Source organism: Tamandua tetradactyla, chromosome 14 (assembly GCF_023851605.1).
Source record: "Tamandua tetradactyla isolate mTamTet1 chromosome 14, mTamTet1.pri, whole genome shotgun sequence".
Taxonomy (NCBI): domain Eukaryota; kingdom Metazoa; phylum Chordata; class Mammalia; order Pilosa; family Myrmecophagidae; genus Tamandua; species Tamandua tetradactyla.
The window spans coordinates 47,805,409-47,812,438 of record NC_135340.1 but is presented as its reverse complement, the minus strand read 5'-3'; the positions used below and the strand labels follow the sequence as shown (position 1 = coordinate 47,812,438).

Below are 7,030 nucleotides of genomic sequence, written 5' to 3'. Positions count from 1 at the left end.
TGCCCATGCGAAAAAAAACCCCCAAAAAACCAACCAACCAACCAAACAACAACAACAATAAACTTGTACAAGTGCCTTTCCAACACCATGTATTACGTATCTGGGGAATAAAACCAGGGTAGAAAGGCAACATATGACAGCTAGACCTTATTAGAAGAAACAAAAATTTCCAAAGCAACCCTTTTTTATCAAGTTGCTCTGAAATTTATTTAAGCAAAGATGCATTTGATAAAAATAGCAGCTTCCTTCTTTGTGCCTGGGTGCTAATGAGCATGGCAGGCATTTATTCCTCACTTTGATATATTTGCTTTCCTTACCACACCTCTCTCTGGCACTCCTAGGGTCCCAGGGTGTTGAAATGAGGGTGGCTGGTACTTAAAAAGACTTTCCCAGGTGAGAAAATACAATGATGTCATGATTGCTATTTTAAGGAGCTAGGGGAGAAGGGATATGAGTGGTGGGTAGCAAAAAAAACCCATGTTTTAAGAAAAGTGGAAGGCAAACTATAATTTCACTTCTCTGCATACTTAAGGGCCATCTAGCATATGCTTGAGGGTTCTTTGGAGTTGAAGGCATTGAAATAAGGAAAAACAGAAATGACAGGTAGCTTGAGAAGTTACAAACACAGATTTGAGAGTCAGACTAACCTATAATAATTGTACTGTCACATGATCAGCTCTTTCTGATTAAATTTTGATTTTCTCATTTACAAATATTTACTGTAGGGTCAGGCACTGAGTTGTGCTTCAAGTGACTTGATAACTGTGTAATCTGGGCAGTCACTTAACCTTGCTAAACCTGTTTCTGGAACTGCAAAATGGGGATAATTTTTAAAGAACCATCCGTTGTGTTGTTATAAATTTTTTATTTGGTTATGTTTGTAAAAAGCTTTTCACAGTGACTGATAAATGGTAAGTGCTCAAAAATGTTATTGATTTATTATAATAGTGAGTATTACTATTAATGAGACTCTTAGTGATTCGATAAGGCCATTGGCATATCAAGTCAATCACAACTGGTTCTACAAGGGGGAACTGATAAAGGAGAAAAGAACTTAGAAGGAGGGTTCTGGGGCAGAGAAATCAGCTTTTTCCCATTCCGCATTTAACTGTGGAACTCACACCAGTGCCCCGGGGCAATTGATAATGGGAGTAGGTGATGAGCAGGGAGCACGTGATATCACCCAGTACTGACTGCAAAGAGGGTGGGCTGGCCAGCGAGCACGCTGAGCTCCTTACTGAAGGAGACGTAGTTAAGAAGAGATTTGAAAGAGCTTGAAAATCATCTTTTACTCCCCTAAAGTCTGGCTCTATTGCAGGAACTAAATAAACTACCTCCATTTGTGTATCCCTTTACAGTGTCTCACAAGATGCAATCATTCGCAAATGGTCCTCTTGTAGAAACCTTCTGAGATGGAGACGGTAGAAAACAGTCCTGTAGTACAGATGAGAAAATGAGGTTTAGAGAAACTTATTCTTCAATGTCAAACTTCAATGTCAGAATCACGGTTGAAACGAAGGCCTGCTCCAAACCCAAATCTATAGTTTCTAGAATGTTCTGCTACTCCTAATATAAGACTTTTTTTAGTTCACAAAGCTATTTCAGGTTATGCTGTTCAGAGGATTCTATGGACAGAAGCATATTCATTTCAACCTTGGCCTGACAAAAATGTGATTAAAGAAACCAATTTTTTTTTTTTTTTTTAGAAATTGCAAAGCACGTAGGACAAATTATAAAGGCAAAGAGAAATTTGAAAATATTGTTGCTATTACCAATGCCTCTGATCTTGGCTTTTGGTGAGGATAAGGAGAAGCTGAGAGTAGTTTTATTTTATTCACGGACTTCCTGGGCACTGCTAATGGACATATTTGCTTTCATAATAGATGTGAGGCTTTTATGGACATAAGGCTGTCTGGTGCATAGTATTTCCTCAGTGATTCATGTATTATTTTTTAACTTTTTTTATTGTACAGTATAACATATATACAAAGCAAAGAAATAAAAAAGCAATAGTTTTCAAAGCACTCTTCAACAAGTAGTTACAGGACAGATCCCAGAGTTTGTCACAGGCTACTGTAAGATCCTCTCATATTTTTCCTTTTAGCTGCTCCAGAATATATGAGCCTAGAGGGCTTAAATATTTTTTTTATCATCACAATCAACTTTTTCTCCTTCTCTTTTTGTGAAAAATAACATATATACAAGAAAGCTATAAAGTTCAAAGCACAGTCCCACAATTAGTTGTAGAACATATTTCGGACTTTGACAAGGGTTACAATTTCACAATTTTAGGTTTTTACTTCTAGCTGCTCTAAAATACTGGAGACTAAAAGAGATATCAATTTAATGATTCAGCATTCATATTCATTTGTTAAATCCTATCTTCTATGGATAACCCCACCATCACCTTTGATCTTTCCATACCTCTCTTTGGGGGTGTTTGGGCTATGGCAATTCTAAATTTTTGATATTGGAAAGGTCTGTCACTAATATAGGGTAGGGAAATGGAACTATCTGATGTTCTGGAGAGGCTGGGCTAGGTTTCAGGACTTATCTGGACCAAGGACCCATCTGGAGGTTGTAGGTTTCTGGAAAATTACTCTTGTGCACGGAATCCTTGTGGAATCTTATATATTGCCCTAGGTGTTCTTTGGGATTGGCTGGAATGGTCCTGGTTGGAGGTTGGCAGGTTATGATAGGTAGCAAAGTCTAACTGAAGCTTATGCAAGAGCAACCCACAAAGAAGCCTCCTCAGCTCTATTTGATTGCTCTCTGCCACTGATACTTTATTAATTACACTTCTTTTCCTCCTTTTGGTCAGGATGGAATTGTTGATCCCATTGTTTATCCTTGGGAGTTATCTCCCACATCACCAGGAAGACTTTCATCCGTGAATGTCATGTCCCACATAGGGGGGAGGGCGATGATTGCTCTTGCAGAGTTGGGCTTAGAGAGAGTGAGGCCTCATCTGAGCAACAACAGAGGTCCTCCAGAACTAACTCTTAGGCATCCCTATAGGTAGTCTAAACTTCTCTGCTATCTACATAAGCTTCACAAGAGTAAGCCTCATGATTGAGGGCATGGCCTATTGATTTGGGTGTCCCGAAAGTTTGACATAGTATCAGGAGAGTCCCTGTCATGTATTATTGAATGAAAACCAAATAGCTTATGTTTATTGAGTGCTTATTAAGAGTTTTACATGAAATAATGCATTTGGTACTTGGGGTATATGCAGAAGTACTGAAAGTAGGGACGAGAACAGAGATTCGGACACCGATGTTCATAGTGGCATTTTTCACAATTGTCAAAAGATGGAAATAGCCTGTGTCTATCAATGGATGAATCAATAAATAAAATGTGGTATATACATGTTATGGAATATTATTGAACAGTAAAAAACATGACAACATGGATGAACTTTGAGAACGTTATGTTAAGTGAAATAAAGCAGACACAAAAGGACAAATATTATGTGATTTCACTGATATGAACTAAATATAATATGTGAACTCATGGACATGAAAAAATGCAATAAGGGTTACCAGGATGTGGAACGAGGCTAAAGAATGGGGAGTGGTTGCTTAATATGTGCAGAATGTTTAACTAGGTTGAACTTAAACATTTGGAAATGGACAGAGGTGATGGCAGTGTGGGCATAATGAACAGTGCTGAATGGTGTGTGCATGTGGTAGGAAGGGGAAATTTAGTCATGCCTGCCACCAGAAGGAAGGCTGGAGGTTAAAACATGGAACGTAGAACACAGCGAAACTTGCAGTGCACAATGTTCATGATTAACTATACAAATATAAAAAAGTTCTAACATGAGCTAGAATAAATGTGTGACGCTATTATGAGGAGATAATAATAATAGAGGGGTATATGAGAAAAAAAATACCTATTACAAGCAATGGGCCTTAATTAAGGATAATGCTTTCACCTTCTTTCCTCAACATTAACAAATGTACCACACCAGTACTATGGGTCAGTAATAGAGGGGTACAGGGATAGGGGAGGATTTTGGTTTTTTTAAATTTTATTTCTGTTTTTGTAGTAATGAAAATATTCTAAAATTGATCTTGGGATGTATGCACAACTATGTGATAATACTGTGAGCCAGTGATTATATACTTCAGATGGTTTGTATGGTGTATGGCTTTATCTCAATAAAATTGTATTAAAAATAATAAAATAATACATTTAATAACCACTCTAACCCATGATGTCCCTTTTAGAGAATAGATAACTGAGGCCCAGATAGAATACAAAGTACTAACTATGGCATGAACTTATTTTGCCTGCACGTATTTGCATGTGGAAAAATCTGGGAGAAGGATACCTATCTGAATGGTAACATTTGGGAAAATTTAAATTTTATTTATTTGTTTGTTTATTTATTTATATTTGTAACAGCTTTATTGAGATATAATTCACATAGCATTCAATTCAGCCCTTTAAAGTGTATAATTCAATGTTTTTTAGTACATTCACAGTTGTGCAACCATCACCACAATTTTAGAGTATTTCCATCATCCTCAAAAGAAACCCCATACCTATTAAGCAGCCACTCTCCCTTTCTCCCTCTTCCCAACACCTGGCAACCACAAATCTACTTTCTGTCTGTATCGATCTGCTTATTCTGGACATTTTATATAAACGGAATCCCACAAAAAGTGGCCTTTTGTATCTGGCTTCTTTCTCTTGGCTTAATGTTTTCAAAGTTCACCCATGTTGTAGCATGTATCAGGACTTCATTCCCTTTTATGGCTGAATAATATTCCATTGCACATATAACCACATTTTATTTATCCATTCATCTGGTGATGGATATTTAAGGTGTTTCCACTTTTGGACTACTGTGAATATGTCTGCTAGAACATTCATGCACTAATCTTTGTGTGAACATATGTTTTCATTTCACTTGTAAATGTACCTAAAAGTGGATGGCTGGGTCATATGGTAGAGTATATGTTTAACTTTAAAATAAACGGTCAAAGTGTTTTCAAAAGAGGCTGTACCATTTTGCATTTCCATTAGCTGGGTAAGAGAATTCTAGTTGCTCCATATCCTCACCAACACTTGCTCTGGTCAATCTTGTTAGTTTTAGCTGTTCTGATAGAGATATAATGGTGTCTAATATTTTAATTTATACTTACCTGCTGTATTTACCTCTCCACACTCTGAACCCCACACTCTGCCAAGGGAACCTGCAGTGGACACAAGATGAGGAAGAGACAGTTGCAGTCCTTGAGGGTCTGCAAATTGTTATTGGGGACCTGAGTTGATGCATTAACCTCTACTTCAATGTTGTCTTCACTGATCCCTCAGGTTAAACAAAGAGTAGGTGGAAAATCAGGCAAAGAAAGTAAAAGCATTTGGGTGGGGGCTGAGTAGCCAGACAGAGGCAAAGCAGAGCACTTACTTAGCAATTTGTAGGTGGACTGCCTTTGTCTTTTTAGCACACTGGAATTTCCTGGCTGCTAGTCCTTTAATTCCTTTAATTAGCCTTCTCCGCTTCTGGCTACTAATAAGGATTTCTCAAAAACATTCCAGAACTGACTCTGCTTCCACTGAGAAATGATGACAGCTCTAAATATTGCCAAGTCATTGTCATCTAATTCCAGTGCACTGAACTTCACAGCAAACTCATACATGTGCTCCATAAAATCACCCAAGGGCTTCCTAAGGCTCTTTAGAAACTCCCTTGTCTTGAATCCTTGGTCTTCTGATACAAGCACTCCATCTTTATTCATCAAGGAGACAAGTGCAGTGTATATGATCTCATGGACACCATATTTTAGAAGAATGATTGGTCATTTAAGTCCACAAAGCCATGAGTTCTTTTGGCATACTCAGTGATGTCTCACACAGCTTCCACCAAATGAAACTGATACCCCTGAAAGTACCGGGTAGCCACCTCTTTGTTGTGTTCTCCTGCAAGAATTTGATATATTTGAACTTGATTGTATTTTCTCTCATCATTAAAGAATTCATATCACAGATTACAAATGGTGATTTTTCTTTTGTCTTTCCTGTCAAGATTGCCCCCACTTTTGTTTTGGTCAGCAGGAAGGACTTCATGTCACACAAATATTTTGCCAGGGCCAGGAGATCAGCAGACTCTGGGTTCAGCTGGTCAGTATCACTGGAGATCTGTGCCAACAGCTCCTCCTTCTCAGTTTCTGGCATTTGCCCAAACCTGGTGGCATTAGAAGATATCCCATAGCAAGGTATTTCTTGTACCAACAGTACTGACATTTATTTCTACCTTTTTTGCATGTGTTTGACAGTTAAGATCACATCTATCCTAAATAAGCTTCAATCTGATAATTCTCTGGAAGAAATCCTTGCATCCTCCACAAGCACGAGCTCTGTAATGAAACCTGGAAGCTTTAACTTCCAGACTGGCATTCAGTTGTCCAGAGGGAGGCAAAGGCTCTTCATGAGGCTTACTGTAGGGCTAAGTCTTTTCATTATAAGGTAGGGATGCAGTCTCCACTTTAATTGCACTTTGTTTCTCTTGGAGCTTCAGGTCATACTTATAATCAGCTCTTGTGAAAGGAATGTCTTTATAGTGTGGCGTAGAAATGCTGGGGAAATCAATAGTGATGAAGGGCTTTATATCGAAGGAGTAGGAGTGGTCATCCATCACAGAAAGATCTACGGAGCTAGTTCCAAAATTGGTGGGCCAAAATGGCATCTCTAGTAAATCATGGTGATTCCCTTAAAGGATGACCCTTGCTTGAGAAAATGATTTTCTTGATTGATCAGTAGTTTAGAGTTGGCTTCTTTTAAATCTGCAGTGGCAGTGGTGCCTGGTGTCTGAGTGGCCTTGAGGAATGCCCCAGGCAGAGGCTCTGGCTCCCATTTGGGCTCTGACTTCTGATACTGTGGAGTCCCACCTCACTTAATTTTTTTTTTTTTTCTTTTACGTGGGCAGGCACCAGGAATCAAACCCGGGTCTTCTGGCATGGCAGGCGAGCATTCTTGCCTGCTGAGCCACCGTGGTCCCGCCTCACTTAATTTTAATAGG

The 7,030-nt window shown here is 38.7% G+C and overlaps 1 pseudogene; it reads right to left on the bottom strand.

The window, feature by feature from the left end:
- Positions 1 to 5,498: 5,498 nt before the first annotated feature.
- On the bottom strand, positions 5,499 to 6,697 carry LOC143655445 (peroxisome proliferator-activated receptor gamma pseudogene; annotated as a pseudogene).
- Positions 6,698 to 7,030: the final 333 nt, after the last annotated feature.